At 38.7% G+C, this 18,123-nt stretch overlaps 1 protein-coding gene across 1 annotated transcript in view; it reads right to left on the bottom strand.

Annotated features, from left to right (window-relative positions):
• Positions 1-16,070, bottom strand: part of NRTN (neurturin) — a 213,683-nt gene extending 197,613 nt beyond the window's left edge. Inside the window, exon 1 of the mRNA XM_077476280.1 lies at positions 15,196-16,070. The gene's annotated coding sequence lies outside the window, so the exon portion shown is untranslated. The remainder of the gene's footprint in view (positions 1-15,195) is intronic.
• Positions 16,071-18,123: the final 2,053 nt, after the last annotated feature.

Below are 18,123 nucleotides of genomic sequence, written 5' to 3'. Positions count from 1 at the left end.
ATAGCTCAGTCTCTGTGCTGGGAATGTGCAGTGAGCATACTCTAAACACAGAAACATCATCATCCCAGCTATACATATCTGTGGGTGTTAAAGTATGTGTTACATGGGTGACAACAGGTTAAATAATGTGTACAGATTTGCTGCTACAATATTTTGCTGTCATTTTTCTGTGAACAAAATACAAATTGAAGTTCATTTTTTGATTAAAACCTGCCTGGTGTCTCCCACTGAAACTGCAGCCTAGTAAAGCTGCTTAATTAGTGTAAAGCAAGTCTGTTAAATATTTCTGGATTTTTTTCTGTGAAATAATACACTGTAGTTTTTATTTATACTTTTTTAAATTATTTATATAGTTTTATGTATTTTTAAATTATAGTTTCAATTATAACTTTTAGCTTTGAATTATTTTGACCAAATCTGCCAGTTGTTGCTGGTAATCTGTTTTAGAGCTGCTGTTAATGATCCAGCACCTCATTGCATTTTTTGTAACCCACTCCCCCCAAAAATGTAAAACATTCAAAACACTATACACACTCACCCCAGGTTATTATGATGAAGCTTTTCAGTCACAGATTCACGATGCTGTTGACTTCAGAGGAGTTTGAATTTAAGCTTGCAATCTTTGGAATTTACAATGGATTCAATGAATGGGCTATGGTCCAAACCAAAGACATTCAAAACATTGAGGCCAAAACAACAGCAATCTTTTATACACAACCATATCACAAACAACTTTCAAATCTTCTTCAAATATGATCATAAATTAGATTATATGATCATTTGCTCAGGAATGAGTGGTTTATCCCCCAAATTTTGGACAACCATCCTCTGACTCCTGGACGGTATTGCATTTCTAGAGTAGTGGGTTCACTGAATGTAGAGATGACTAGGTCCTTCTTCGCTACCTTGGAACTAGCATATACCTCTGAAATCAGGCAATGGCTGCTTGCATTATAGAATTTTTAAAGGTTACACTTACAAAATATTGTTAATCTAAATCAGGTATAGTTTAGAGCCACTAGGTTGAAACACCTAACAGCTTTTAATATGTTTTGGAGGCAATGATGTCCACTATGATCATAAATCAGAAACTTATCCTAAAACTGCTTTACCAGTTTTCCTCTAATTATTGAACTACTATTATTACATATCAAAAATATAATATATACAATTTACTATGCTTTTATATTCATTTTCAGTTTTCTGCGTTGTGCAAAATTTGTGTAATTACCCGAACTCAGGTAGACAAGTTAGCTTTGGAAAAGTTATGTTCACCACCTGTTAGCTAGGTTGTTATTTTTTAATATTCACTGCATATGCATAACTGTCCTGCCTGGCAGTATTCCAGGCTTACTGACTTGGTCGAGACAGCCACAAATTTGCCTTAACTTTCATTCCTTTAAACTCTTTGTATAAATACATTTATATAAACCTAGGCCGAATATAGCGTGAGATGATCAACTCCACTCACTGGGTGGTCAGTAGAAAAATAATTACTGAACTTCTCATCCAATTATCATACTCTTCTCTAGGCTGCACTAAATCCCTGATTAATGTTCTAAACCCAAAATAAAGTAAAACAATTTTTAACTTAGCACATGTTCTCATTTTTCCTGGAACTTTTGATGCTATGTTCAGTAACGTCTTTATGACAAAATGGTCAGTTTATTAAGAGCTCTTCATTCTATATTGTGTAATATTTTCAGCAAATTTAGGGTCAATTTACACCATTTGCATTGGGATGAGCTAAGTGTTGCCCAGTGTACTTTTGATGCAAAGACAAAGCAATTTGCTTTGTTTCCTATGGTGTCAGTTCACACCACTGCATTGTGGTGGTGTGTGCTGAAAAAAAAAGTACTGCATGCAGTCCTTTTGTTTAGCACAGCAGGTTGAGGTGGATAACATCCCAACACCACTGTGTTAATAAAACGTAAAGTATATATGAACTCTTACTTTGTAAAACAACCCATTAAATGTAAAATATTAATGATATAAATGCAAGGCAAAATATTTGTGTGTGATCCCTCCTGTATTGAATTGTATTGTAATTGTACTGTCTGCCCCATGTTGTACAACGTTGCGCAAACTGTTGGCACTATATAAATCCTGTATTATAATAATGTATATATGTATATATATATATATATATATATATATATATATAGTAAGATCCCAGGCCTCTTTTAGTCTAATGAGAACCTCCAGAGCCAGGGACAGCTGACATCTTTCTGTAGATTCATGGGCGCCAGACACTTCTTGAATGCAAAGAGATTTCTTTTCTCTTAAAACAGAACCGTGGGAGAGAGGGTTTAGGGCCAGGACACCCTTAGGAAGTTGCAATATCAACTCTGAGATTCTGAGACTTCTACAGGTAGACAGACATGCAGGGAAAGATATCCAGCAAGACACTACATCTGCATGTGTAGCAGCACTGTCTCCTATGGCAATAGTCTTAGAACAGTTCCTAACACAGATTGTAATGAACTCCTTTACTTTTATACAGTCACTTCTTGTAGACTCTCAGCCCACTGAGCTCTAGTCTCTCTCACTAGACTTGCTGATTCCCTGCTACTGAATCCCGTGAGCTCTTCTAATCTTCTTACTTTAGTATCTTCCTCAAGCGTCACCCCCGATTCCCTGCTGAGTCCCTGGCTTGGCACTCCAGATACTCCTCAAGCGTCACCCCACTGGCTGGGTCCCTGGCTTGGCAATTCTCTGTTCTCAGCTGCATTAGGGGCTTAGAGAGGTTGGTGTGGAGACTGCAAGGGGGCATGCCAGCAAGAGGCAGATAAAGAGCAATGCACTCATCTTCTCCATAAAGACCTGTGCGGGGGGGGGGGGGTGTAAGCACACGTTTTGACCATTATAAGACACTGAGAAAACTGACCATGCTGGGAAGAATGTGCTTCTATGCTTAGCGTAGTCAGTTTGAAATAGAAAAGCACTGGCAGGATCACCAGGAATTTCACACAAAGGAAGAAATACAAAGAGAACAGGATACTCTTGAAAACAAGTACATCAAGTTCATGGTACAACAGACACATATCAGAAATATGAAATGTTGGGGCAGCATACACTTTAAGGAAATGTTACTTGTTACACTTCATTAAAGTTCTAACAAAAAAAAAAGTAAAAAGTGTGATGTGCCTTTATCTGCGCTTTGGCACTGTGTCCTCCCAGCGCACACTAGCAGCCATGCAAGTAGTGCAATTGTTAACAATTTAAAAAAAATCTTTTCATAAACAATAATGGTCTTAGCTACTAAACACACTACTCATACATACTTATGTGATGCTACTAGGTATTACAGAAATAATATTTCAAGTTACTGGAAATTTGTATTGTATCTGATCAGTTATTCATATTAATATGGAAGGGTAAATGTCTTAAATGACCATATACTTGACAAATTATTTTGAAAGATTTGACTGGTGGCATTTCAATAATCTTTAATACAAACCATCTTTCAGAAACAAACAAAATACATGAAATCACCTGCTTCATCAGACCCCTTAGGTGGTTCTTTAATTAACAAATAGTGTGTAATTGTTTCACTATAGATGATCAAGAAGGGAATAAATGACTGCTATTCTTTATAATGGAGTATGCCATTCTGAAAGTTACCCCTAGGTGTAAAATGATCATCATCTGTCTTGGCTGATTATGATTAGATTAGAAAAAGTGATCATATGGCTATGAGCAACCTCTAGCTACCAAGCAATCTCTGACTAACTGCTCAAGTGGGAAGAAACTCACATCAAGTAATTACCCGAACAAGCACCAGAGCACAAACATGTACAATCACTCAACACAAGTGTCTGTTTATACCACAGTAATTTTAATCAGTATCGCATAACATAAAATCATGATAAATATGGAATGTGTTGCTATAGGATAATTCTAATTGAAATACAATGTATATATAAATAAATAAATATATATATATATATATATATATATATATATATATATATATATATTTTGTAAATATTTTATTCTATCTTTTCATGTGACAACACTGAAGAAATTACACGTTGCTACAATGTAAAGTAGTGAGTGTACAGCTTGTATAACAGTGTAAATTTGTTGTACCCTCAAAATAACCCAACACACAGCCATTAATGTCTAAACTACTGGCAACAAAAGTGAATACACCCCTAAGTGAAAATGTCCAAATTAGTGAGTGTACACAAGCTGTACACTCACTACTTTACATTGTAGCAAAGTCTAATTTCTTCAGTGTTGTCACATGAAAAGAATAAAATATTTACAAAAATGTGATATGTAATATAACCAATTTTGTGTTTGGCAAAAGCCAAGGTTCATTCAGCACAGAGTAAGGTGTCAATGAGTATTTACATTCATGCTCGCTAACAGGAATATTTGTCTATGCTTTGAACACATCTACATACTGTGCTTGGGAGAGTGTAGGCATACTGATAATGCCTGGGACAATTAATATGCACATTTCCGTGAGTGCCACCTCCCACCTATCTGGGCCAATCAGGGCTGTGCATGAGAGTTTGCAGGACTCTAAATGGCATCCTCTCGCCTATTTGGTATTATGTTCCTATGGAAGGCCACTACAGTTTGAATGTAGTATCACTTTGATTAGGAAAGCAAACTTTTTTTAATCCATATAAATTTGCACATGTAAGCTCTCCTTTGATATGCTAATGAGCCCCTAGTACTACCTTTTCACCCTACTCCTCTATAAAGGAAGGCCTACAAAGTGTCTCACAATAATTAATGAATTTATGAAAATCAAAGAACTTATGTCTTAATTAAGGGACCACCCACTTCCAACCACTTCATGGAATAGTTCCACCACATAGAAGTATGCCCTTCTTGCCACCTGGGGATGTTGGTGTACCTTGCTGTCCCTTTCATCACTGGTTTATTTCCCCCATATAAAGACTCCACCTCCCATTCCCTCCACCCTTTTTCTTTTCATTCCCTTTATTTCTCTACTCCCTGCTCCATTTCCCTCCTGTCTGCCTCTCCCCCCCCCCCCTCCCAACCCCATCTTCCACCCTCCTTGTTAACGTCTGTCCCTGTTCTGGCCACCTTTTCTCTGGCTTATCTTCTACACTACACCATACCCACAGCCTTCATATCCCCTACTGCATTCTAGCAACAGGATTCCCCTTTCCTCCCCTTCTTGTCTCCTCTGTTCTACTTTTAGAAAACATACATTATGCTATTTTGTCATAGATGTTATCTACTTGAAATGCGGTATAGGTTAGGATTCTATGCACTTGTTGCAATGGGCCTGTGATCCTTTTCATGCCTTTGGTTAGACCCAACAGTGCTCCCAAACCGCCCCAAAGATGCTGCTTGCAGGAATTTTTCTAACGTCCCGCAAGCGCACTGCCCCAGTGTGAAAGCACTCAGGTTTTCACACTCGGACAGCATGGGAGGCAGTTTTCAGGCACTTTACAGGCGCTATTTCTAAAAAGCTGCTTTCCTATTCATTTACTGTAACTTTCACATTATGCACAATCTGACCTTTAGTTGGGGGCCAGATCCAATATTGAGGTCTTCCAGAGTTGTCAGACATGTTCCCTAATCTACTGGGTAGTAGTTAGACACACTTCTAGGGAGACATAACAATGACAAACTGATATTCAGAGACCATAAAAAATAAAATGAAATGGTATGTGCCAATATTTATTTTTATTTTGGTCTTTGATCCATTTTCCAATCCTTGTTCTTTAAAAAAAGGAAGAAAAATAGTATACTAGTATTTTTTTCTGTTTGCTCATATCACCATAAGCAATACATTTTCATTATTTTCCTTCCGTTCTAAAACACAAAATATTTATGCTGGTTTTTACATTTCTACAGTGTAGTCAATGGGGAGCAGATGGAAAATATAAGATCTATCTTCATTCCGTTTTAATTAGCTTTACTAGTTTTGTGCTATGAGCAGGAAAAAAGCTACAAAAAAGGATGGAAAACTGAATGGAGACTGGAAATGCATTGTTTGGAGACTTTGATGGAGACTGGAACATGCAAAGACATGGATTAACGAGTTTGAGGTGAAGGCCTGCACTGTCATAACCTTCCCTTCTGGAAGAATGGTCAAACATTCCTATAGACACACTCCTAAACCTTGTGGACAGCCTTCCCAGAAGAGTTGAAGCTGTTATAGCTGCAAAGGGTGGGCCAACTCAATATTGAACACTGTGGGCTAAGACTGGTATGTCATTAAAGTTCATGTGCATGTAAAGGCGGGTGTCTCAATACTTTTGACAATATAGTGTATATTTCAGTTTGCTCATCCAATTTTTCTATCCTGTATCTGATATGATACTCATCATAATCAATCGTTATTGGAAAGCACCATTTTTTCTGCAGTTTTCTGAAATTAAAAAATGACAGCAAACATGCACTGTATCAATACAAAAAAAGTATGCATAAAAATATAAACTTTTCAGTTTAATATAATAAAATGATGCAAAATTTAAATGTGGCCTACTTAACTCCTCTTCTTAGTAAAGCTTAGCACCACAGATTATTAAAAATAGCTGAGTGTGTGCTTCTGAGTGGCAAAACCAATAATGTGAAGCTGTATTTTCCCTGGGCTAGATAAAGAAACATGGTTGACAAAATGGTGAAAGATCAACAAGCACTTGAGAGGTAGAGTCGCTAGCACCAAAAGTGGCCTACCTAATAAATAATAATAAAGCTCAAACAAGTTCAGGACCAAAAACTCTTAGTAATCATTTAATATATCTTAAATGAACATGAAAAAGTAAATGTTAATATGAATTAACCACTTTCAGACCGGACCATTTTGCTGGTAAATGACCAGAGGTCTTTTTACACTTTGGCACTGCGCTGCTTTAACTGGTAATTGCGCGGTCATGCAATGTTGTACCCAAACAAAATTTGCGTCCTTTTCTTCCCACAAATAGAGCTTTCTTTTGATGGTATTTGATTGCCTCTGCGATTTTTATTTTTTGCGATATAAACGTAAAAAGACCGCAAATTTTGAAAAAAAATGATATTTTCTACTTTTTGTTATTAGAAAAATCCAATAAACTCAATTTTAGTCATACATTTAGGCCAAAATGTATTCAGCCACATGTCTTTGGTAAAAAAAAAGTCAATAATTGTATATTTATTGGTTTGCGCAAAAGTTGTCACATCTACAAACTAAGGTACGTTTTCTGGAATTTACGCAGCTTTTAGTTTACGACTGCCTATCTCATTTCTTGAGGTGCTAAAATGACAGGGCAGTACAAAACCCCCACAAATGACCCCATTTTGGAAAGTAGACCCCCTAAGGAAATTGATAAGAGGCATGTTGAGCCCATTGAATATTTTATTTTTTTGCCTCAAGCGATTGAATAATGACAAAAAAAAAATTTTTTTTTTTTTTTACACAAAGTTGTCACTAAATGATATATTGCTCACACATGCTATGGGCGTATGTGAAATGACACCCCAAAATAAATTCTGCTGCTTCTCCTGAGTACGGGGATACCACATATGTGGGACTTTTTGGGAGCCTAGCCGCGTACAGGGCCCCGAAAACCAAGCACCGCCTTCAGGCTTTCTAAGGGCGTAAATTTTTGATTTCACGCCTCACTACCTATTACAGTTTTGAAGGCCATAAAATGCCAAGATGGCACAAAACCCCCACAAATGACCCCATTTTAGAAAGTAGACACCCCAAGCTATTTGCTGAGAGGCATGTTGAGTCCATGGAATATTTTATATTTTGCCACAAGTTGCGGGAAAATTACAAACTTTTTTTTTTTTTTTTTTTTTTTCACAAAGTTGTCACTAAATGATATATTGCTCATGCATGCCATGGGCATATGTGAAATGACACCCCAAAATAAATTCTGCTGCTTCTCCTGAGTACGGGGATACCACATATGTGGGACTTTTTGGGAGCCTAGCCGCGTACGGGGCCCCGAAAACCAAGCACCGCCTTCAGGCTTTCTAAGGGCGTAATTTTTTGAGTTCACTTCTCACTACCTATTACAGTTTTGAAGGCCATAAAATGCCAAGATGGCACAAAACCCCCACAAATGACCCCATTTTAGAAAGTAGACACCCCAAGCTATTTGCTGAGAGGCATGTTGAGTCCATGGAATATTTTATATTTTGCCACAAGTTGCGGGAAAATTACAAACTTTTTTTTTTTTTCACAAAGTTGTCACTAAATGATATATTGCTCACGCATGCCATGGGCATATGTGAAATGACACCCCAAAATAAATTCTGCTGCTTCTCCTGAGTACGGGGATACCACATATGTGGGACTTTTTGGGAGCCTAGCCGCGTACGGGGCCCCAAAAACCAAGCACCGCCTTCAGGCTTTCTAAGGGCGTTACAGTTTTGAAGGCCATAAAATGCCAAGATGGCACAAACCCCCCCCCCCCCCAAATGACCCCATTTTAGAAAGTAGACACCCCTAAATTTAGGGGTACACTAGTGAGACTAGGTAATAAATGGCGGGTGCCCTGAAACTATAAAAAAATAACTAACCAACCAGCGTCACCTGTAACAGTTATATGGTGATCACTGGTGAAAGGGTTAACTAGGGGGCAATCAGGGGGCTTTATGCGGTAGTATATGGGGGTCCCTGGCGCTATAAAAAGCTGCGGCGAACCTAAATACCTACCTGCCTAACTAGCGTCACCTGTGACACTAATACAGCGATCAGAAAAACGATCGCTTATTAGGCTGGGTTCACACTGGAGCGATGCGGGAACGCCACGAATGCGCGGCGGGTTCCCGCATCGCATGCCTCCCGGCGGCAGTTCACACTGCCCTATGCGAACTGCTGGGAGTGTCAGTGAAATGTTAATGACACCCCCAGATCAGTTCGCATATCGCAGTGCGATCTGCAAACTTGGATCGCATGGTGTGAACACCCATGCGATCCGATTCTGCTGCGGACCAAAAAAAGGGTCCCGTGCGAGTTTGCGGCGGGTGCGGCGGGTGCGACACGAATTCAGCCATACTATCTGTATAGCTGAACTCGAATCGCACAGAGATCGGATGTGATTTGCACTGCAGTGCGGTGCGAATCACATCCGTTCTCATAAACCGCTGCAATGTGAACCCAGCCTTAGTGACACTGGCGACGGGGGGTGATCACGGGGTTAAACCTTTATTGGGGGGGTTAGGGGGGTACCTTAGAACTAAAGGGGGCTAACCCTAACTGCCCTAACAGTTATTAGTCACAAATGACACCTGCCGGGTGATCAGGGGGTTAAACCTTTATTAGGTAATAAATGGCGGGTGCCCTGAAACTATAAAAAAATAACTAACCAACCAGCGTCACCTGTAACAGTTATATGGTGATCACTGGTGAAAGGGTTAACTAGGGGGCAATCAGGGGGCTTTATGCGGTAGTATATGGGGGTCCCTAGCGCTATAAAAAGCTGCGGCGAACCTAAATACCTACCTGCCTAACTAGCGTCACCTGTGACACTAATACGGCGATCAGAAAAATGATCGCTTATTAGGCTGGGTTCACACTGGAGCGATGCGGAAACGCCGCGAATCCGCGGCGGGTTCCCGCATCGCATGCCTCCCGGCGGCAGTTCACACTGCCCTATGCGAACTGCTGGGAGTGTCAGTGAAATGTTACTGACACCCCCAGATCAGTTCGCATATCGCAGTGCGATCTGCAAACTCGGATCGCATGGTGTGAACACCCATGCGATCCGATTCTGCTGCGGGCCAAAAAAAGGGTCCCGTGCGAATTTGCGGCGGGTGCGGCGGGTGTGGCGGGTGCGGCGGGTGCGGCGAATGGCTGAACTCGAATCGCACAGAGATCGGATGTGATTTGCACTGCAGTGCGGTGCGAATCACATTCGTTCTCATAAACCGCTGCAATGTGAACCCAGCCTTAGTGACACTGGCGACGGGGGGTGATCACGGGGTTAAACCTTTATTGGGGGGGTTAGGGGGGTACATTAGAACTAAAGGGGGCTAACCCTAACTGCCCTAACAGTTATTACAGTCACAAATGACACCAATGCAAAAAAAAAAAAAAAAAAAAAAAAAATGACATTGGTGTCACTGTGACTGGGGGGCAGGGGTAATTGGGGGGGTGATCGGGGGGTAAAGGGGGGGTGTGAGTGTGCCTGGCATGTTCTACTGTGTGTGGGATGTGTTGGTGCAACTCACTGATCCGCTCTCCTCCGTGTCGGAACGAAAAATACCGACACGGAGGAGAGAATACATCACTTCCTCTCCTGTGTTTACATTACAGGAGAGGAAGTGATGTCACCGGGGATTTCCATTCGTCGGGAGCGATCGCGAGGGGGTGGCCATGAATGAATGGCCGTCCCCTCGTCCGGGATCGCTCCCGAACGAAAACCGACCGCCGCAGGCACCGGGCGGGGGCCCGATCGGGCCCCCGACCCGCGGGAGGCAAAGGACGTACATGTATGTGCTTATGCCTGCCCGTGCCATTCTGCCGACGTACATCGGCGTGCGGCGGTCGGCAAGTGGTTAAGACACACCATAACAGTGTTTATATAGTGTCCATAGAAGAACTCCCATACAAATCAAAAAGTCCACTAAGTACAAAAATTGTTATAGCAATTGAAGAAAAGTCCCCTGGTAGTGACACTTCCCAGTACGATAATGAAAAAATATGAAGTGACTCCAGTGACTTCGTTCACCAGTATGCGCTCACCAGAACGCTATTGATAAACAGCACTGGGCATCATTACAACCAAGAAGAGTTTCCAGCAATCACTTGATCAATCCTCCGGATATACATATGGGAATCCTAATCATAGTATGCTTTTCTGCCTTCTGGGTGGTGATCTTCTCCTGGACCCAACACAAGAGCATACGCAAATACCACTGCCACTAGAGCTTAGCAAATCTCTGTTACTTCTCAGTATGGGGAAATATGCTTCCCCTGCTTTCCACAGTACAGTGCTTGGTGCCAACCACTAGGTTTAAGCTTTGTCCCATGGGAAACGTACACATTCCTGAGAAGATTTTGCTCTGAAAAAAGAGCAGAGAAACAGAGAAACTAGCATTGTCTGTAGACTCCCTGCATTTGATCATTATCTCTTTACTAATCTATCGTGCCTTGTTCTAAGATGTGTATCTGTACTTAGGAAGCCATCTTGGTAGAGTAGCACAGCTTTGCTTCCTTATGTCAGAACTGCTCTTCGATGACTGGTTGAGCAATGATCAAAAAGCAGTAGGAGAGAAGCAGAAAGCATAGCTCCACAGAATAAATAAACCACTGCAGGTCTTCAGTTACAGCCTCCTCTCCAGCAACTCCTCAGGAAAATAATGAGCAACACAGCAGTGACATCACCAAATCTCACTCCAACTCACGCACAACGACTAGTATGTTCACGGTCTACAACGCCGGAGATGATTCCACACTGTGGATATACAGCTATGAAACATTAGGCAGAGATAGTGCACTGATACTTGTAATTCCAGACAAAAAGTATATAAGGTAGGTTCAATTAACATTTCTAGAAGTTTCCTATAGAAAACAAAATTGTTCAGTTTTTGATTTTAGATAAACTTGGAAAGCTTAAGATAATTATTCTCCATGGCTGTAGCCAGAACTAAATTAGCACCAAATTTGAAAGCTGATTTCCATAATCTGGGAATGCCAGACCCCCCCCTCCCCTACTACCTTTTAATTCCTTTAAATATAAATAAATAAAAGCTGGGAAAAAGTGTCCTCCTACAGATTCATGCAGAAAGTATGCTGTGGATACTTGCGTCTGGAACCCCAGGTGTTTCGATCAGAAGTCAGTGTTCAGTGTGTACAGCTGACAGGAGCTGCAGCTCTCCAATGCTTTAAGCATCTATATGCATGTATCTGAACCTCCAAGGGTTACCTGTGGTTAGGTACAGAATGTCTACTCCTGGAAGCAGATTGATTGCACATAGCTGATTAGGATGGTTGATTCAGGAATTTTAAATGCAAATGATTGGGAGGAAAGGGGGTAGCACAAATATTTTCCCTTAGATGGGCTTTAACGTTAATCCAAATACTGATATTCTCATGCCGCGTAGACACACGATCGGAATTCCGGCCAGAAAAAGACAGATGAGAGCTTTTCATCGGAAAATGCGACCGTGTGTATGCTCCATCGGAATTTAGCTGTCAGAATTTCCGCCAGCCAAAAATTGATAGCATGTTCTCAATTTTTCAGACGGAAAAACTTTCTATTGGTAATTCCAATCGTGTGTATGCAATTCCGACACGCCAAAAATCACGCATGGTCAGATTCAACTAGGAGACAGAAGCTATTGGCTACTGGCTATTGAACTTCCTTTTTCTAGTCACGTCGTACGTGTTGTACGTCACCGCATTATAAATGATCGGAATTTGATGTGACCGTGTGTAGGCAAGACAGCTTGAGCCGAATTCCGTCGGAATTCTGTCGGGAAAACCATCAGAGCTTTTTCCGACGAGAATTCCGATCATGTGTATGCGGCATCAGTGGGACACCTATGTTGTTTAACTAGTGAATACTTGTTAGAAACATATTTCTTTAAATGTCTCCATTTGTTTTAAACTTTTCCATAAAAATGCTGGCTTTCTAAGTAACATAATGACTATTGCATTGATGTTTTCCATTGAGGATATTGTACATTTGTTTGAAAATTTGACTCTGATGATCAGGGCAGGTTGAGAGTCTGCTGGTTTTCCATGGAATGTGTCCTCTTGCTACAGATTATCAGGACAGATGCAAAGCATGCTTCCTCTACATCTCCTGTATCCAAATGATCTGGATGCACTTTGTCAGACACACGCTATTCTAGCATTCCTTTACTGTAGCGGATGGACTTTTACAACTTAAAAGGTGGACATGTAGAACACATCTCTAAACCATAACAGGTTTGCAAACACCGGAACAAGACTAGTTTTGCATTAGGTTTTTGAATATTATCAGGGGATAAGCCAAAGTACTGTATGTTAGCCCTATCCAATCTCTTATTTCTGTAAAGTCTTCCTATTGTGCTTGATGCCATTATCATACTATGTAGGTGCTAATGATACTACATACTGTCATAGAAGCACTGAGCCACAATGTGTTCACTAGTTAAAGATACTATACTTAGTAAAACTATTAATGGCTCCATTTGTAGAATATTCTTTTTTTTTTTTATTATTCAATGTGTTAACCATATGTACATATAAACGTTTTTCCGATAGTGTACATTTAGCTAGCCATGCAGTGAGGCAAATGATTAGACCGATGCTGGCTATAATACAGTCACATAGGGGACACAGGTGCATGTTACTCAGATCGACCAGCATGCTGGGAAATCACTTTCATTGGGAGATATTTTTCTTTTTCACTAGGTAGGAGCACAACACAGTTAAAATTGCTGGAGGCACCCAACATCTAACACAAGTAGTTTTTACTGTTGTAAGATCAAATATTAACAGCTGGCCTAACCACATGTAGTCTTTTGAGAATATTGTACATAGTTTGGTAGTTTTACTTTCATTCTAAGTTTAAGGTTCAGTTTTGAATTATGCATGACTTGTGTTTGTATTTTAAGAAGCAACATTGCACTGTAGTTGCGTTGGTGTGCACCACAGCTTTGACTTACATAAAAGTCAGTATTTGCATATTGCAGGTGTATCAAGTTGGGTTGGTTTAGAAATTGAATATGGCAGAGTAATTTTAAGTTTTTACTAGCCCAAGTTTATGCATATTCAATGCCATATTTCATGTTGTTTATTTCCATTTTGGTAACATATCTAAAGGATAAAATCTTTGAAGGTGAAGTCCATGCAGAAAGCATAGGGAGATGAACCAGCATTTGCTACCTACCTTTATAAAACTTTTTTTAACTCTGCCAAACCCAAAAGGACATACTATAATATACCCATACTTGTATATAAAGTGATAGATGTATTTTATGCCTATTCATTTAACAACATTGATCTTCTGATTGTGTCTCATGGAATTCCCTAGACATCATCAATTTTGTGACAAGACATCTTCTCAGATCTGCTGGGTTTTAATGACTTACATTTTCAGACTCTCCCTAGTTTCTACTATTTGATGAGTGGAATATGGATTTGCCTAAATAAATAAAACAGTTTAGTATGACTCAGTCACAAATAATTGTGTCAGCTCTCCCATTAGTAAGAACAGCGAGTAATATCTAAAACTCCTCTCAATTCCAAGGGATAGCATATGTGTAAATGCTAGCCCTGGTTTCATGGGCCAAATATACCCTACCCAAGTATGTGCATTTTTAACATTTATAATTTTATTTTATTTTTTTTATTTATTAAAAAGCACATTTTAAAGAAAATGTTTATATTTTAATAAAGATATACAACCATTGATGACATTTTTTGTGATCCTCTGACTGTTGCATGCAACAAGCGCACATGCATCGGCTCAGCTGCTAAGTGTCTTTAAGAATTATTTCCACAAATATTGGCAAATATAACAATATATTGGTTAAAGTATCCTTGCGTTCAGTTTCAAGAAATATTAGAAATGTCATTGAATGAAAAAAAAAAATAAAGTATTTATAAATTCTACTAAATAAATCATGTACATTTTCCATCTCTTTTCACTATCTGTATGAGGGTAGAATTAGCTTTTCCCTGATACTTGTGCCTAAGTAAATTTACGTAATGTAAAGTGAAGATTATCACCTAGGTCACTGTAGGTAAGGGATGTATAAGTATTGAGAAAATGGGTTTTTACTGAGAACACAAGTGATGCCACAAGACAGGACACGACAACTGTTTAACATATTGCACGATGACAAGTGACAACTAAATCAGTACACATTGTCAGGAGTAATTATGAGACTGGTTACAAGGTGATGAGATTTACAATAATTAATAGTACACTACACATAATCAGCCTAAACCACAATGCCTTTTGGAGTACAAACAGACCAACACTGTAGGCTGATGTATAAAAAGCTTTAAGTGAAATCCTCTTAAGACAGCAGCATTTGCGTTGAATATTTGGAGAATGTAAAGATGTTTTTCAGTCCTTTCATGTTGTAAATTATTACGTGCACACAGAAACCTGATATATATAGCTAGGACATGGTTTGTATTAAACATACACACATTCTTAAGCAGAACTTATTGTTTGCAGAGCTGCTAGGATAGTCCTAGTGTGAAAGCACAAGATTAAAAGGGAACAGTGTGCTTTTTTTTTTGCCTCTACTTCTACTTTTCCTTACCTTTAGGCTGGACCCTCCAGACTGCTATTGAATATTGGGGTCTCCTGTACTTATATCAGATCCAACATTGTAAGCACCGAGCCATAAAGATGGAGTGACTTTGGATAGGTCTGTATCTTCCATTGGGACAGTCAAGTGAGCAATTGCAAAGGTTGCTTGGGCACCTCTACAGAGGTTATAAAATCTTGAAGGAGAAACCTCTCATCATGACAGCCACTTACTGCCCATCATCTCCAATGTTGCCTTTGATGCAAGACTCTATAAAAGCCGAATAATCTTAAGGATATATTTTTTTTTTCTTAAAATCCGATCAGCAATTCTGTTTCGTGGTATATATTAAATCCTTGTTTAGTCTTCTTGTAACTCCTAGTAAATCCAGTGAATATTTTCTCTCCGGTCTGCTGTTTCCATCCAAGAGCTGTCAGAAGTTATCGCAGCTTCATTATATAAGTGCAGCTGATTAGCATACGTGTCTCTGGAGGCATGTCATGTGTCTAACACATTAAGCAACACTCACTTCTCCCTCTTAAGCTGATCTATCCTTCACATGAAATTGAAGCTCTGCAGAAATGCCCCAAATATTAAGTTCAGCCATCAATAGAAAAGATCCTGTAATAAGCTCATTATAAATCCCTCTTAATTTCTTCTTCTGGGTAATTTGGTTTTATTGGCATGCCAAAGACATTAGGAATATTCCTCCTTAGGATTGTCAGCCTCCCTTGCTGTAGGATTAATTATTTTTAGCAGTAGTCTACTGTTTAATCTTCCTCCTTCTCTCAGCCACCCAGAACCTTGCTGGAAGGAGGAAAAGAGTTTCTCTTGAAGGGAGGACTGGAGGTGGGAGGGTGAGTGTGTGTGTGTGTGTGTGTGTATAGTAAGTGTGTATCTGTGTGTGTAAGGTTCCTTCCTGACTTTTTTCCGCAACTTTAATCTTTCTCACTAACTCCTCCTGCTGGCCAATATCATGTTACAGAAAATATGACATTTTAACCCCTGAGCCACTTATGTGTCCTGAAACTCACTGTGCTTGAAATTCAGTTTCCAATAATGATGGTGCTTCTTTTAAATGCATCCTAAAGATCAAAGAGCAATAGCGACATTGACATGCTTAATGGATTGCAGAATTGCCTAATTATGTCTGATGTGCATCAGCGACATAATTGACTATTAGAGGAATATATGCTTTAAGGTATTGCTAATCGATGCTTTAGAAAAATTAGCTTATTCACTGTAATGCTACACTGAAAAATACAATATGCACAGAATAAAACCAGATCGATTTTACATGAAAGCAATTGACCTAGTGATGGACAGAGAATCATTTGAAATTAGTCTTTTCTATTGTGGGAAATATTTTGTCTAAAGCAATGTGTATATATATATATATATATATATATATAGATAGATAGATAAATAGATAGATAGATAGATAGAGAGAAAGAGAGAGAGAGAGATCTATATATCTTTATATCTATATATATATATATATCTATCTATATATATATATATATATATATATATATATATATATATATATATATATACACACACACTGTATATATGTGTATATATATAGATAGAGAGAGAGAGAGATCTATATATCTATATCTATATATATATATATATATATATATATATTTTTTTTTTTTTTTATATTTTGTAGTTGATTAACTATCTTTTGCAAGGGAATTGAGCTTGGCTTTGCAAACAATAACCAATCATGTGAAAGGGAAATACATTTAAAAAAATAATATTTTTTCTTGCACATGATTGGATTATGGACGTGATGAAAGCCAGCAGAGTTTAATTTCATTCACCAAGCTAAAGGAAATTTCTCTTGAAAAATGGACAGCCCTATCTAGTAAATATATGCCCAACTGTTCAGTAAACTGTGTAAAGGACACATAAAACCATCTTAGGGCTCATTCACACTATGGGGATTATTTACTAAAGGAAAAAAACAGCATTTTAGCTTGCACATGATTGGATGATAAAATCAGCAGAGCTTCAACTCATTTCAGATCTACCCATCAGATTTAGAGTGACTGCACTTCCAAGTGCACTTGCAGTGCAAAGTGGATTTGCCTTTTGTAAATAACACCCTATGTGTGATGACCTGTGTTTTTTCAGCACTGGATAAATGCAGGTTACCGCTAGAACACATAGAAAACATTTGTATATGGAATAAAGTACAATGGTATTATTGCAACATTGGTCTTATATTTTGTATTGGCACCTTCAAAGTCCCAATTAGTATGCTGGATTGTTGATGGTTAGGGATGTTATTTCATGGTTATCCTTCATACCTCAACCAATATATATTTACACCAAAATGCTGATGCAATGTACGTTGAGTTGTAGCATGCAAAAATACAGCATGTGTGCATTATTCCGCATTGCACAAGATGGCACTGCGTGCCACGGTGTGTTGCGCTGCTGAGCGGTGGCATGAAAGAAGTGTCACTAGGTGACACTTCAAATAAATTAGTAAAAAAAAAAAACCAAGCACTGTGATGAGGTACTCAACTCTCTGCCAGAGCTGATGCTGCAGTGGCCACCACAGTAAAATGCTGCATTTTACAGTGCAGACTAGTATCAACCTAGACTTATACTCTGGTAGGATAACAATTTCAGTCTACTTTCAAAAATATTACAATACATTTTTAATCAAACTTTATTGAGAGGCCATTGCATGGACACTGTATAAGAGCTTTTTTTTAAAAGTGTACCAGTACTTGTAAAACACAGTAGGGTAAATTCACTATGTTTTTTTTATTGCCTTCATAATTTTATAACAAACATTTTTCTCATCAAAATGTTCTAATTTACATACCAAAAATGTGTACAATTTGTGTGGAATTATATATATATATATATATATATATATATATATATATTTTTTTTTTTTTTTTTTTTTTTTTTTATATG

This window comes from Lithobates pipiens, unplaced genomic scaffold (assembly GCF_037356315.1).
Source record: "Lithobates pipiens isolate NorthernLeopardFrog02 unplaced genomic scaffold, aLitPip1_a1.2 Scaffold_13, whole genome shotgun sequence".
NCBI classification, from domain to species: Eukaryota; Metazoa; Chordata; class Amphibia; order Anura; family Ranidae; genus Lithobates; species Lithobates pipiens.
This window is presented reverse-complemented; position numbering and strand designations above follow the sequence as displayed.